General features: G+C 39.7%; 1 protein-coding gene across 1 annotated transcript in view; it reads right to left on the bottom strand.

Annotated features, from left to right (window-relative positions):
- Positions 1 to 17,050, bottom strand: part of KCNMB4 (potassium channel subfamily M regulatory beta subunit 4) — a 69,401-nt gene that overhangs the window by 10,659 nt on the left and 41,692 nt on the right. The window lies entirely within an intron of this gene.

Here is a 17,050-nt window from a genome sequence, read left to right as displayed (position 1 = left end):
CAGGCTAGATATACATAATTCTCCCCAGCTTTTTGTTTCATTTTATTTTTGGAGACAAAGTCTCGCTCTGTCACCCAGGCTGGAGTGCAGTGGTGTGATCTCAGCTCACTGCAACCTCTGCCTCCTGGGTTCAAGCAATTCTCCTGCCTCAGCCTCCTGAGTAGCTGGAATTACAGGCATGTGTCACCACACCCGGCTAATCTTTGTATGTTTAGTAGAGACAAGGTTTTATCATGTTGGCCAGGCTGGTCTCAAACTCCTGATTTCAACTGATCCCCTGGCCTTGGCCTCCCAAAGTGCTGCGATTACAGGCGTGACCCACTGCACCCAGCCTTTGTAGTATTTTTTTTTTCTGAGACGGAGTCTTGCTCTGTCACCCAGGCTGGACTGCAGGGGTGCGATCTTGGCTCACCTTTGCAGTATTCTTTATGTTGAACTGTTCTGTTGTGGGGATCCACTCAGAACTCCAGCATTGGTTACAAAATTATTTTAAGCTGAAGACATTTTAGATTCAACAAGTGCTAAACAAAGCTTTCTTGGATCTTCCCTTATCTGTCTAAAAGCAGCAGCTTCTGAGATTTGAGGCTACTGTAAATCCCTTCTCCAGGGGAATTTTGTGGCCCTGAGGAAGACAGAAAGACCACTAATACTCATGAAGAAAAACATTATCACTAACTTGTCCTCCTAAAAACCCATTTGTCCTTCCCATAGGAAACTTTTCTTCCTCTCCCTTTTCCCTTCTAAGTTAGGTAGACAAGTAGTACATAAGAAGTCTAAACACTTCTTATGTACTACTGTGAAGCCCTGTGCTCATAAAAATATTAACAGTGATAAAATGTGTATGCTTTTTCTCTGGTTAATTTATCTTTTGTCAGTTTAATTCACAGGCCCCAGCCACTAAACCTGAAAAGATAAAGGAAAAGTTTTTAGTTTGTTTGTTTTTGTCCCCTACAGTACCATGAGCCAATTTTTGCCCACTGGGGTCTAGCAATGATACTTTGATAAGGGCTTTTAAAAGCTTGGGAAGTGGCCATGCACAGTGGTTCATGCCTGTAATCCCAGCACTTTGGGAGTCCAAGGAGGGAGGACTGTTTAAGCCCAGATCAAGAACAGCCTGGGTAACATAGGGAGACCCTGTCTCTACAAAATATAAAAAAAAATTACATGGGCGTGGTGGCATATGCCTGTAATCTCGCCTGTTTGGGGGCTGAGGTGGAAGTATCGCTTGAGCCTAGGAGGTTGAGGCTGAAGTGGGCCTGCAGTGAGCCAAGACTGCGCCACGGCACTCCAGCCTGGGTGACAGATTGAGACCTTCTCTAAAAAAAACCAAACAAAAAAAGGCTAGGGAGGTATTATATCAAGATTATGGTTAGCTCCACGGATGCTTCGTATCTATGAATGAAAGGCTGACTATAGATGTATGAATGTTATAAACAGCCTTACATTTTCCTTAGCTGTTTTCTCAAAGTAGGTTAATTTTATGTAGTAATGTTTAATTGTACAAGAGTTGCTGCTCATCAAGCTTGCCTATTCTTCATGGAGAAAATTAAATCAAGCCCCAAACTTGCAGTTTTTGGAGAGAAAAATTTGCATTCAGTTTTGGCAGGATATCCAGAAAACTGGCAGGTACATTATTTTGGAGCAATAAAGGGTTATATATGCATCTCAGGTACAGCAAGGAAAAAATAATTCAGTAACACTAGACCCAAGATTAGGACTACAAATAGAAGGTATACCCCAGACTTATCCCACAAACTATCATTTAACAGCATTAAATTCTTATGGTAGTTGGGTTTGGCAAATATTTTCCTACTGATTAAGATGACTGTCCCTTCAGATGCAGCCCAGTCAAGTAACTGTCCCAACCAAGTCTCCCAACGTAGAGGCCTGGGGAAACCGTCGCCGCTCTGTGCTCCCAGAGTAATGGACTTTTTAAAAGGTTTTACTCACACTGTGTGGTAATTATTTTTTATCCATCTGTCGGTTTTTCCGAAGTGATTCTTAAAACCCTGAGATCAGGGGCCTATTAAGGATAACCCCTGCCGGAGATGCTTCCTGAGTTCTCAGAAATAAAGAGGGGTAATCGTCAAGACTTGCAAACCAGAAGGATGCTTAGAACTTTCTGTTTTTTTTAAAAAAGCAAGTCAGTGAATGAATTTTATTCTAAAGTCAGCTTGGCATAAAAAGGCTTTATTAAAATCCTTTGTTGTTCTTCCATTGAAAATACAATGGAAAGAGAATTTTCAACCTAGTTAGATATTCTCTAAGATCAGATCTAAGAAACTGCATTAAATTTACATTAAATCCCTTTCCTCTTCCATCGACCTCCTTGAGCTGCTCAGGAACCTGGATCAGTTACAGGTTATCTCCACACCAGAGAGTAGGACTTTTAATTCATTGATTTCATCAGAAGTACAGGATTTCTGATGTTCCTTGTTCCAGAATTCCTATGAGGTTTTCTTTAAGAATTACTGTTCTTCAGAGTAATTTGGTTTGTGGTTTCTCTGAGTTACCAAGTTATTTATTTCATAGAGGACTATAAGTGTTTTCTGCCCAAACATTTAAACTTAAGGTTTAAGCATAAATAAACTGGAGACAAGAAGACATCTACATTCTTCTATTTGAGAGATTATTCTTATAATAGTTCTCACTTTGTTAACCTACTTTGTAGTTCCAAATTTGATGTGAAAGTTCAATATTTTAAATTCGCATAGGAAAGATGAATTACTGATTCAATAAACTGTGTTGGGACAGTACAGGCCATTTGGAGAAAAAAACAGCGGCTCCTCGTTTTATTCTCCCCACACATACAAAAAAATCCAGATGGATCGGAACCTTAACTGTATAAAAACAAACCACGAATGCTCTAGAAGAATACCTTCATTCAGAAAACAAAAACAAAACACAAAAAACCTTGGAGTTTCCTCATTTGTAAAATGGGAAACAAAACCCTCATTAAGAAGATCAAATGAGGGTATGTATGGGAAAAGTGTTTTTTTTTTTTTTTTTCTTTTTTGAGACAAAGTCTCAGTCTGTCGCCCAAGCTGGAGTGCTTAACCTCCTGGGCTCAAGCGATTCTCTCACCTCAGCCTCCCTAGTAGCTGGGACTACAGGTGCACACCATCACGCTCAGCTAATTTTTACAATTTTTTGTAGAGACGGGATCTCATTATGTTGCCCAGGCCAGTCTCGAACTCCTGAACTCAAGCGATCCTCCAACTTTGGGCTCCCAAAGTGCTGGGACTACAGGTATGAGCCACCACACCCAGCTGGGAAGCAGTTTTCTATAAAACCCTACACAGCATAGGTGACCTCAAATCTAGTCCAAGTCCAATTTTTCCAACCTTGAAGAAATGAATTTGACAACCCAAAGAATATGATACAGAACCAGAACCTTTTAAATTTTTTTTTTTTTTTGAGACAGAGTCTCGCTATGTCACCCAGGATGGAGTGCAGTGGCGCGATCTTGGCTCACTGCAACCTCTGCCTCTCAGGTTCATGCCGTTCTCCTGCCTCAGCCTCCCAAGTAGCTGGGACTACAGGCGCCCGCCACCACGCCCGGCTTTTTTTTGTATTTTTAGTAGAGATGGGGTTTCACCGTGTTAGCCAGGATGGTCTCGATCTCCTGACCTCGTGATCCGCCTGCCTCAGCCTCCCAGAGTGCTGGGACTACAGGTGTGAGCCACTGCGCCCGGCAATTTGTGGTATTTTCAAAGCTCAAAGTTGAAGACAAGCTCATAGATATTCAATGTAAAAGTCAATTACACTTAGAACTATCTGCAAATTACTGCCTGTATCTATTTCCTATTGCTGCTCTAGTAGCTTAAAGCAGCAGATTTAGTTTCTTAAAGTTCTGGAGGTCAGAGGTTTGAAATCTGTTTCACTGGACTAAAATGAAGGTATTAGCAGGGCTGTGTTCCTTCTGGAGGTTCTAGGAGAGAATCTGTTTCCTTGCCTTTCCCAGTATCCTTTCCTGCATTCTTTGGCTCATGGCCCCTTCCCTGGCATCACTCTAATCTCTTGTTTCCCTGATCACATCCCCTACTACACTCTCTGATCTCATCTTCCCCTTATAAGTATCCTATGATTGCATTTGGGGCACACTCAGGCAATCCACTATAATTTCCCCATCTCAAAATCCTTTATCACATCTGCAAAGTCCCTTTTATCATACAAGGTAACAAGGTAGTAAAGTAAAATAACACAAATCCATGGGGATTAAGGTGTGGACATCTTTGGGGGCCACCGTTCAGACAGCCACACTACCATAAACTGCTCTCCTATGCTGTAATCAGTTCCTTACTAGCACAAGTTTCCTATCCCTTTTCCCAGTTAGTCATTCAGGATTAAATCATCAACAGAAGTATTTAAAAATAACCTAGGGAATAAATTGTTTTCTATTAATTCTATTTTATAACTCAGATCTACAATCTGAGTTGTAAGATTTACTTTTTTCATTTTTTCAATGTTTCTTTTATGACGGGCATTTACATACAAGACACCTGCCCAAAGATTAGCACACGTTATGAAATACTTCTCTTTCCTTCATCCTTTTCCTACATCGTGCCTTTGCCTAGCTAGATCTCCACTACTTCCACCACTACCTGCTGTTCCTAACACAGCATTAATAACACTTTGCAATTTTAATATCCATCCTCCCTAAGGAAGTCCTCCTTACCTTTTATAGAATTTCCTTTTTGTCTTTGTAATACACCTTTGATATTTCCTTTTCAACTTTATTCTTCATCAGATGTGCCCAAAGATTCCTGACTCTTCTTTATTCAGCTCTTTTATGATGAAAAGTCACTAGCAATTCTAAATTGCACATTCACTTTAGCCCCAATCCTACGCCACACCATGTTTGACTTTCCTAAAGTTTTTGTTCATTAACTACCCTTTGAATCTTGTTTTTAAATTCTGAATTTTAAAATTGAGGTAGAATTTCCACACAGAGAAATTGAGAGGTAACAAGTGCCTGGTTTAATCAGTTTTTCATGTTGTTTTGATACTGCTGATTTCTGATCCTTTCACTTCTATTTTATAAAAACATTTATCCAACCCTTTCTATTCTTTAAAACCCACATTCTTCCTTACAATGATTTCTCTCATATTTGAAGAGCAATACTGTATTATTAAATCAGATTTCATCCAGAAATGGGGAAATTTGAGGGTGAGCCATTTTGTTTCCAAAGAAAGTCTCTCAGAACTAATTTTCCATCTCAGCGATGCCTAGTCCTAAAGAAACATACTCAGAAAATGGAAATGTTGATTCAGGATGTTAACACCCAAAATATCTTTCTTTTTTACAATTCCTTAGAGGAATTAATTCTTAAACATCAAAAGGTACTTGTTGTGATACAGCATGTCTGATAATACAGGGGTACACAAGGGACTTCTCAAGCAAGCCCGGCTGGATAGGACTAAAAATCAAAGGACTAATTATATCAGGACATCCCATATTCCCTTCACTGATTAAGATGAAACAACAGTACCCCTTATTTACTTTGTGAAGCCAAATTAACAAAGTTGAAATAGAAGTTCTCCTTATAAGAAAGGCTACAAACACTGGAAGGATTAGTCACAGTGAGCAAAAATCACCGATGCACCCAAAGTATGCATATGAGTAGTGATTCCACTGGGTACCTATAAGGCTGGTAAGAGCTTTAGAATTTGGTTTTCAAGGAAATGAGGTGGGTAAGGAATCCCCCCAAATGTCAATGTATCTTCTTGCCATCTCAACAATCCTGGGTACAATGTGCACAGATGAAATATGGCATTTAAAAGGAGGTCAAGAAACATTTTCCTCATGGTTTTCGATATAAAATCAAGACAGCAACAAACACTGGAAGGATTAATCACGGAGCAAAGTTAGCATGCGCCTTTGTCTCAAAATCGTCAAAATCTTTTAAATGAAATAAGATTATATCCAAGGGCCCAAAAGCAGGTGTCTTCTAGGTTTGTCCAAGACTATAATTCTAAAATCCTAGAATCTGCTTCATTGTTTCAGGTGAATGAAGTCATAGGCTACGCCAAGCATAGTGACTGCACACATATAAAAAGCTGCTTTTTGAAAGATCCCTTTAACAACCACATTCTGTATTATTTCCCTAAGCTGAATCATGTTCTCAGCCCTCGCTCCAGGCAAAGAGGACACAGAAAACGAGCAGGAGATATAATCACAGATCACACACTTGCAACGTGGGTGTGAGAAACTGTTTCCAGGGAGAAAATGACAAACGTACTGATGTGCCCAAAATATGCCTATGAGCAGGGATTCCATTGGGTGTCTGTAAGGCTGGCAAGAGCTTTAGAATTTGGTTCTCAAGGAAATGAGGTGGGTAAGGAATCCCCCCAAATGTCAACGTATCTTCTTACCATCTCAACAATCCTGGGTATGATGTGCACAGATAAAATATGGCATTTAAAAGGAAGTCAAGGAATATTTTTCCCATGAATTTTGATATAAAGTCAAGATGGCTTCTTAGATAGGACAATTGAAGTGGGGCATAGCAACACGGGCTGTCTGAGTCTCCCATGGCTCAACCACAAATGCCCCCATAAAGAACGGTACGTAGTCTCAGTGAGTCTGTTCAACTCCCAGGAACCTGGATTTTTTTCCCAGCATTCCCCCACCTAGAAGAGCATCACATCCTGCTAAGCTCAAAGTGAGAGCTCAGTAAATGTTAGTGGAATAAGAAACAGCTTCAAAGAACAAAGTGAAAATCCAGTGCCACAGAGTGTCAGTTAAGCAAATTAAGGTAGGGGGCAGGGAACAAGATCTTAGATGTCATGGAGGTTTTTTCCAAAGGCCACATATATTTGTTTGAAATTGTAAATATCATGGATGTATTTGCATAAACAGGCATGTGTATTTGCTTGTGTTTTCACAGACTGTGCCAACTATTTTCAGATAATTTCCAAGAACAAATGATCATATTTACTACTCACTTTGTCATTACTGCTTTTCTTCCTGTTTCGTCTTTTAATCGATCTCCATCTAGCCTAGCCAGATAGATGTGTGTATAACAACGGTCACAAGCAATTCCTGTTCCTTCAACTCACCTGTCCCATCCCTATTGAGGTGCTTTGCCCTCCAATGCTGCTGCTCCTATACATGTCACAATTTCAGACCCAGCATGCTAGAAACTGCAGCCAGCGCCTGGTTAAGCCAATACTAAATGGGCCCAAACAGGTGAACAGACATTCTGTTTTTCTCCAAACCTCTGAAAAAGATTCGGCAACTCATCTCACAGTAATTTGTTCCCTAATTTACTCTTAGGAAATTGCCGTTATTGTTTGATTAGGTTAAGTACAATTCCCTGTAATTAGATCCTCAGTGAAGAAAAATCAACCCATCGCCACAATTTATTTTCTTTTCTATACCTCCAGCATCAGTACTGTACCATTATTTTGGCAGCTCTGGAGAAAGGCTCTGAAAAATGTATCATGGGTGGAGGGAAAGTCAGCTGTATGTCTTTCTGAAGAAAGCGCTACCTTCTGTTATATCATCATCATTCTAGAAGATTCCCAATTGTTAAAAGCCTGTTTAATTAAAGTGTATTACACACCAGTTATTTTTTAAATTAAATAATTAGCAGCATATATGTATTCTGCTACTGCATGTAGGAAAACAGAAATAGGCTAGCATTTCTGTCAAGGCTAGCAATGAATCATTCATCCTAACCCCTAAATTATATAGTAAAGAATACATGAATAAGAGCTTCACATTCAATTCTGTTGTAGTCTGTCAAGCAATTATCTCTCTCAGTTAAAATGCATTAAACAGATCTTGAAATGCTTTTGCAAAGTAAAATTAGCTAAATTAATTTTGAGGCTCTTTTCCTAAATGATGAATTGATTACAAATATGTTTGGAGAACAAAAATACTATATAGAAATATGCATAACAATTCAAGTGGTGACTTACAGTTCAATAATAGAATCTTAAAACTTGAGTAATGAAAAAGACCCTATCAGTCAATCTTAAAGTTTCCCTTAGATGTGCCAGCAGCTTAACTTTAGCCTGTTAGCATGTGATATTCAAAATTCAAGAAAATACATGTAAATAACTATCAGATTGGTGGAATAAACATGGTAAAGATTTTGAAAATCACTAAAAATTATAGCCACAGGTATTCCTACAGAAGGAACCTGTTTTCTGTTCGTTCACCTTGATACTAGCATTAATGTCCCAGATAGGTGCCCCTCCTTCATCTGGGGTCCCACAGTGAAAATGACGTGGAACAGAGCTGCACACGACCCAAGACAGACCTGGACAGGAAAGAAACATTGGCTGTTACAAACTTCTGAGATTTTCAGGCTGTTTCCACAGTGCAATTTAGCCTAAGCTCACTGAAACACACCAGGAAAGGCTGGGGATCCAATGGTTTCAGGAAGAAAACTGCCATGATGGTCAAAAACAATCTTAATCTAAAGCACAAAAAAGTTTAGAGGTGCTTATTTGGGCATTTTAAAAGACTTTCTTGGTCCTCAGCTCTCTTCCATTCAGCCATGTGGTATTTGCAGAATAGCTATGATGTAGCAGGGACCAGGGCCATATTTGTGTTGGCTCTCACTAGTCAGCTGTAAATCCGAAGGCAGGAACACCATTTTCCCATGTTTATATTCCCATTACCCAGAATAATGCTTGTCATATGTTCTAGGTGCTCATAAATGTTTGTTGTTGGCTTACTGTTGAAATCCATTTCAAAATGCAATGGACATTTGTACAAAGTGCAGAGGTAATATTAAAGAAGGAGAACTGAAGTTTGCCTGGGAAAACAAAAAGGAAATGTCTTTTCAGCAGACATGAAAGAACAGGAGATTACAGTTTGGTGAACAAATGGGGAAATAACTTCTTGGTAGAAGATACAGCACAAATGCTTTGGTCTGGCATTTCAGATTATTTTGCCACCAACAGTATACTTTAAAAAATGTTATAATAGCAATCTTATTAATTAGATTTAATACAGTCTCTTATGTTATCCTAACCCAGAATGGACTAGAATCCTGGCTCATGTTAGCAGCACTACAGCAGACTAGTTAAGAGAATGGACTCTGGAAGCTCAATAAAGAGGTTTGAATCCTGGCTCTGTCACTTGCCAGCTATGTGATTTGGTCATATTGCTTAACCTCTCTGTGCTCCAGGTCCCTCATGTATAAAATGAAGATTGTGTTAACAATGCCTTGTAGGGGTGTCGTGCAGATTCAATGAGTTAATATGCAAAAAGCATTTAAATAGTTTCTGGTACAGAGGCAGCATGGTAAACAGGTGTTGGCTATTATGAAAGGCCAGAGGGTGATCAGCCATGAAATAGGTCTATGTCCTAGTCCTTTTCAGCATTTTTATCAATAACTTGGATGAGAAAAACCAAAGCCATTTTGACTTACACTTAAGATAGAATTATGATGGAAGATATAACAAATATGATGGGTACCATAATCAAGAGTCAAAATAATCATGAGACTGGAACAATCGGTCAAAAGCAACAAGATGTATTCACATAGGGATACATAAGACATTTTAAAATTCTTGCATATTTGAATTTAACACAAATCTCACCAGTTTAAGAATAGGGGGAACCTGCTTTAATAAAGAGCAGCGTGTATAAATCAAATGTTGGGGGAGCAAGTTTAATTAAGTGTAAGCTCCGTATGAATCAATGGTGTGCTGTAGTTGCTAAAAAAGCTCATGCCATGTCATTAACTAAGTTTTAAGTCTCTGGATTTAACAAGGGTGGTAGAAATGTTCTGCCTTCCTTTGGACTGGCCAGCTCAGGGCACAGTAAGAAAAGCATCCCAAATGATGAGAACGAATTGGTTCCCAATAGTGATGGCAGTATGAACTTGGTGACACCAACAGTCTGAAGGTCAAGTACTCAGGTGCAGATCCTGACACTGCTCCTCCCTGGCCATGGGATCTTAAAACTTCTGTTGCCTCTTCTGTAAAACTTGGACAATATGGTCTACCTCCACACTGAGATGACAGAACTAAGGTGAATCTTTAAAAATTGTGGTAAAGTGTTCAATTTAGTGGCATTAATTAGACTCACAATTTAGTGGCATTAATTAGATTCACATCATTTATTTCCAAAACGTTTTTTTTTTTAGATGGAGTCTTGCTCTGTCGTTCAGGCTGGAGTGCAGTGGTGTAATCTCAGCTCACTGCAACCTCCACCTCCCGGGTTCAAGCGATTCTCCTGCCTCAGCCTCCTAGGTAGCTGGGATTACAGGCACACGCCACCACACCTGGCTAATTTCTGTATTTTTGGTAGAGACGGGGTTTCACCATGTTGGTGAGGCTGGTCTCGAACTCCTGACCTCTTGATCTGCCTGCCTCGGCCTCCCAAAGTGCTGGGATTACAGGTGTGAGCCAATGCACCCAGCCCAAAACTTTTAAATCTCACCAAACAGAAACTCTCTAGCCACTGAGCAGTAGCTCCCCACTTTCCTCTTCCCCCAGTCCCTGATAACCTTAATGTACTATCTGTCTCTAGGAATTTGCCCATTTTAGGTATTCCCCAGGATTAATTTCTTGACAACTAAAAACATTTAAAAATGGAGTGGGCTTCTTCAGGAGGAGGTGATGTCCACTGTCACAAGAGTTGTTCAAGTAGAGAGCAGAAAACACTTCAAAAAATTATGTGGTGGGGATTCATTTTGGGTTGGAGCAAATGACTGAAAAGCGTCTCCCAGATTTGACAGTCAATGAGTCTATGAACTCCACAATACATTCCACATGTGTTTCCAGTGACTTCTAGCCCCATTTTATCTAAGATGAAACTGAGGCAAGAGCTCTTGGATAAGTAGCCCAAGGTCAATCACTAAGTCATGAAGAGAGCTATGGATAGAAATGAAGTCTCCTGACGCACAGCCCTGCCCTGCATTCCACCATCTGATGATGCTGCACTCTATGACCTACTTGTCCTACGGTTCTTGTATTTTTCCTCCCAAATTCCCTCAGGGCTTTGTTTGAAGGCTGCATAAAATATCTTAAATGAAAAGTGATTTAATAACACATCAAATTCTTAACTTTAATGCCACGATGATAAAAGCTGTTAGAAGATGAATTTGCAAGCATGAAAACACTTTGATTAACCATTAGAAAACAGACTCTCAAATGTAGATTTTAAGTAATGTACAGCCATTTGGATGTCAGACTGAGAAAAAACACTGGAATAACTTCCATATATATTTCACAGCATACTGGAGAAGCCACAGCAATCACTGCTTTTTTAAAAAAGTACAGATTTTGGGACCAAAGAAAGCCTTCAATTCTGATGTAATCTCTCTTAATATGGAGACAGACACAAATGTATATGGAAAAGACTTGGTTTCGGTAAGATTCCAGATTTACTGTTTTGTTTTTTAAGATTCAGGATATATCATTGGATTTAACGTCTAAAGAAGAAGCCAATATGTTCCTATAAAAAATAGCCATAGAACCAGTCTATTCTCTAATGATAAGACTGCAAGAAATACTTCTCAGAGTAGAAAACAAAAATAAGCAATTTTTACCAAATATCAAACATAGTATTTAGTAATTCATTCCAACGTCAACAAAATTTTCCTCTGGAATTTGTTCCAAATCTTAGGTCCCATCTTTATATGCACATTTTCCCCATTTGTATACTAAGAGGTCTGCTAGTAAAAACGAAGTTTTTTCTTTAATTTGCTCTATAAAAAAAACAAAAGAAAAACTTAGAAGCCAATGGTACAATTAAATTCAACATACAAATATATTAAAATAAATTTTTTGAGCTGCATCTCTTTTTAGAGTTCAATCTGTTTTTAGAATGCAAAGACATCAGGAAAATAAACTACAACTGACCAATCATTTTTCACTCTATTGGTTATAAACATATTCAGATGCCTATTTCTAAGCATGTAAGTGTTGTCTGTCTCACATAACAAGAAATCCAGAGGTAGCATGGCCAGGGCAGGGGCAGCTATTCCACAAGCGTGCCAGGAAGCTGGCTCTTTTTGCTCCACTCTTACTAATGTGTAGATGTCCACTCTCCTGTTTATCACCTCAAAGCTGCATGATGGCTTTTGCTGTCGTGGCATCAGAGAGCAGGAGGCAGCAGTACTTACATCAGGAAAGCAAAGGCTCTCCCAGAACATTCCAGTTAATGGTGCCTCCAAAACAGTTACCCAGGACAGAAAGCCAGAACTGGATCCAATTCCATCCAGTTCTTAACCTCAACCCCTATCAAGCATCATGTACTTCTCTAAATCTGCAGATTCCACTTCCTTCAAGTCGTATGTCCGTTCCTCCTTTTCTTCCTCCACTAATTCTACCTTTGTCCAAGTTCTTACCATCCCTTGTCTAGACTGGCACAACAGTCTCCAAATTGTTCACGGATCCTCCAGCTTTGACGTCTATCAATCTGCCCTCCATGCTGCCACTAGACTCGTGTTTCTAAAACATAAATGTGACTGTCACTCCTCTACTGCCCTTAGGATAAATTTAAACCTCTTAGCATGACACAAACGCACAGTATTATCTATTTCAGCCTCTTCAGTTCATCCCCTACTTTTTTTTTCATTTTTTAGATGGGGTCTCACTATGCTGTCCAGGCTAGCCTTAAACTCCTGGACTCAAATGATCCTCCCATCTCAGCCTCCCAAGTAGCTGGGACTACAGGCATATGCCACTGTTCCCAGCTTGAGATGGTGGCACTGTTTTTTTTTTTTTTTGAGACGGAGTCTTGCTCTGTCGCCCAGGCTGGAGTGCAGTGGCGCGATCTCGGCTCACTGCAAGCTCCACCTCCCGGGTTCATGCCATTCTCCTGCCTCAGTCTCCCAAGTAGCTGGGACTACGGACGCCCACCACCACGCCCAGCTAATTTTTTTGTATTTTTAGTAGAGACGGGGTTTCACCGTGTTAGCCAGGATGGTCTTGATCTCCTGACCTCGTGATCCACCCGCCTTGGCCTCCCAAAGTGCTGGGATTATAGGCGTGAGCCACCGCGCCCGGCGATGGTGGCATTTTTATGTGTAATATTTAGGACACTAAATTACAAAAAGAGTAACGACCATGATACCAGAGTGATAAGCTATTCTGTGGCAGCAGGAAGATCTCTGTAGCCCCTGAAATGGGCTTGTTTGATGGACAGGAAATAGGCATTCACGAAAGTGAATTTTCCAAATAATTAAAGCTTAAATTTTAAGTCAAATAAAAACTAACAAAATATTAAAATATTATTGGTAAAAATCTTAAAAATGCATTACACATTTCCTTGTCTTTTAAGGAGAGTAGGTTGAACCAAATTTAACCTTTTTTGATGACTCAGTGTCATCATTATGAAACTCAATTACCGTTGAGGTAGCAGGGCTGTCTCCCTCTCCATTAAATGGCTCCAGACTGTTAACCATTTAGTTCTTTACTAACTTCCTCTCCCTTTCACCATTAGGATTTTATCTAGCATCTTAAGTTGTTGTAATTTTGTACAAGTCTTCAGAACCAGGGAATCATAAAACCATAGAATTAGAGAGTTTGAAGGAATTTTAGAGATCATTTAATCTATCAGTCTATCAAATTTTATAGATAAGAAAACTAAGCCCTAAATAAGTGAGCAGTCTTTTTCTAATCAGTTGCTTTTCATCTTCTATTTTAATGGCTTTAAAACTATGTTCTGAAGAAACCTCTACTCAATTTGAGCTCAGACCATTATGTTTATCTTTCTTCAAAATGCTAAGAGTAAACTGGATTTAAAAATACACGCTACAGGATAAACATACTTTGAACGAGCTTAAACATTAGGATTTATCTGTTAGTATCAGGAGTACAACATATTTATTTCGTTTAACAACAGAATTGCTTCTTCCTTTTTTTGTGTTCTGTTGTTTTACTCATTGATAAAACCCTCATTATTTATTCATTCAACACCTCTGCCTCCAATCAGTAAATAACCAGACTCAACTTTGTTTCTAACTTAGTTGTTAGAAATCTACAGAGGCAGGGAAGAAAAGCATATGTGTTTTCTAAATATTAACTATTGTGCAAATGTGTTTCTTACAAAACCAAAACAGAAGGCCTTAAGATGGGTAATGCTACCCTCATTTTATAGCTGAGGAAACCAAGATGGAGAAGCTGCACAATTTATCTAATGTCATACAATTAATCAGTGGTAGAGGACAAATATAAATCCTGATGCTTGATGTCGCATGACTGCTGTCCTTAAGGAATTCATAATCTATAACAGCAGAAAAGTACATATTCAACTCTCTAACAGTATGATAAAAACAACCATGGCAGTGTGGGAGTGCAGAAGAGGAAGTAATGAATTATACCTGAAAAGATGAGAGAAGGTTACACAGTGACATTTGAGGTGAATCTTAATAGTAGTAATAAAAACAATAATAGCAAACACTTTTATAGGAATTATTATGGGTTAAGCACATGCCATCTCCTTGATATTATATCCCACTTCTGCAAAGGAAACTGAGGCACAGATAGATTAAAGTAACATATCTAGAACCACGGCACTAGAAAGCATCTGGTTCTAGAGTTCATTCTAGGACTACTGTGCTGTGCTAATTCCCAGAAGTAAAAAAGGTGAAGGGGAGAAAGACAGGAGCAAAGGCATCAAGGTGCATGGGAAACAGAGTGACTCGAGGTGACTGCTGCAGCTGGAATAAAAATTAAAATCTGTAAAGCAGACCATATTACCACTCTGCTTAAAACCAACAATTGGCTGCTCACTACATTTTAAGAGAAACCTAAGCCCTGTCTAGTTCTTGCTCCACTCTCCCACTCATTCACAGCTCTCTTGACACACTGGCCTTCCAGTACCTAAAACAACCAAGTTCTTTCTTGCTGCAGAACATTGGCACATGGTAGAATCTCATTCTGAAATATTCTCCCCCTAGCTTTTTACCTAGCTAATTCTTGAACATCCTCTGGTCTTGACCTAATTTTGATTTACTCAGAAAGGTCTTTGAAATTCCCCACCATGCCGTAATATCTCATAGCAGCATTCTCAGCTTCCCCTTCATAGCACTACCCTACTTTCTAATTATACTACTGTTGTGACTACAGACTATAGGCTCCATGAAGGCAAGGACTATGTCTGCTATTTTGTTGTTGTTTTCTTATTGTTTTGCCTATGGTTTTCCTTGACTGGCATACAATTCAATGGCAGAAGTTGAAGTTGGAAGAGCATGGCCTTTATCCTATAGGTAAGAAGGAGGCAGAAAAATTTAATCAAGGACTACAACAAGATCAAAAGGAGGCTTAAACAAAGCAAAACAAAACCTAGTGTGGTGTGGATGATAGACAAGAGAAAGACCAAGGCTGACAGACTAGTTGAGGGTGCCTTCAACAAGCCAGGTGAGAGCCTGAATCCAGGCAGTGGTGGAGGAAGTGAATTCAAGAGACTGCACAGGTGGTGTGGCTGGATTTGTTCATTTGACGTGTGCGTGTGTAAGCCTGCTCTGTGTACTCTGTGACCTACTATCCAGAGGCATAAAACAAAGCACTAAAAAGTAAACCTATATAGAAAAACTCTATGCTCTCCAACATGAGGAAAAGATAGAAAAATAAGGACTGATCACTCCTTTTGGCCTTTAGATCCAAAAGGAATTGAGGAATGAATAGTTATTTTCAAAGGGACAAGCCCTCTTCAAGGAGAAGCCAGTTAAGGCAAAGATGAAGAAAGAAATTGTATGAAAAGATGAGAATACAGAGAAGTTTCCTGGCAATGAAAAGAGGGTTTCAAAGCATACTCATTAAGGGCGTATAAGTTAGGTTTTGCTGAGAAGGCATAAGCCAGGGAAAGACTGAGAAAAAAAAAATGAAAAAAAATGATACAGGGAGAAGAATTGTGAACTTACCTGAATAAAAAAGTGTAAAAACAAAATCTACACATTTTGGAAGAAGACTGAGTCTCGAGGTTAAGGGAGGCAAAGAGTGGAAAGATCATACGGGAAGACCACAAATGGACTCAACTCTTGGCATGAATTCGCCCAGTGGCACCTCTGCAGAATCCCTCCTGCGTGTAGAGAAGGAATGGCCGCATGGAGACGACTGCCCATGGCAGGCACAGCTGCTTCAGGGCTGCTTCGGCCACTGCAGACTCAACACTGGAATACAGCTTGCCTCAACAAGGCTTAACCAGTGGAAAGCTAGGACTCCTATAATCTTTGTCTTAGATTTTTAAAATAACACCCTTTTCTTGAAAGTGAAAACTTCACTATTCTCCCTAATTTCCTGCATTTGAGCGAAATCTAAAGGTTTCTTTAAATATAAAGTTCATCTTATCAAGAGCATCTGGGAGTCCATACAGTAAGTCTATTTTAATTTCATATTTAGCAGTAGTAAAAAGTGTACTAAGAGTAGATGGCACCAGGGAGCTGCCATTTTTCACACCTCCAAACAGCACTCCTGTTTCCTCTCACATATGTCATGTTAAAAGAGCCAAACTCTGAATGCCTGCCTTCCCAGAGTCACTTAAAAATCCTGTCTTGAGTGCTGCTGGGCTGTGATAGACCACCCCCGCTTCTATCTACACCCCCACAGTTTGGGAATGGGACAGTGAGATGATGGATAGGGAATGTGTATCCGTTCTGAAGGAGGTATAATGAGCTTAAATTTACTGTACTAAAGTTAACACAACTGCTATAGGTGACATAATAAGAAATTTGTATTTGGTCTCTGCCCTGGTTCCTGGCACAGAACTTCTAAAACCCTTGTAATTTCCTGAGCAGTCAGGGTGAGAGGAGAGTCTTCGCTTTTTCATAGTAAGCCCCTTTCAACCACGCCCAAGTTTATACTAGTGAGGTGACTCTTGGAGGATGGGGACCGGTTGCCAGAAGAATCAACCATGTGAATAGAGGATTAGAATTCAGCACCACCTCTCTTTAGCCACCTCTCCAGGCAAGGGAGAGGTGGCTAGAGATCAACTCAACCACCAAGGGCCAATGATATAATCAATCGTGCCTATGTAATAGCCATAAAAACCCTAACAACTCCAGAGCTCCTGGGATGGTGCATACATCAAGGTGCTGGGAAGGTGGTGTGCCTGGAGAGGGCACCTTGCTCAATACAT

This window comes from Colobus angolensis, unplaced genomic scaffold, assembly GCF_000951035.1.
Source record: "Colobus angolensis palliatus isolate OR3802 unplaced genomic scaffold, Cang.pa_1.0 Scaffold80, whole genome shotgun sequence".
Lineage (NCBI taxonomy): Eukaryota > Metazoa > Chordata > Mammalia > Primates > Cercopithecidae > Colobus > Colobus angolensis.
Note: the sequence above shows the minus strand (reverse complement) of the source record. Positions and strands in the feature narration are given on the sequence as shown.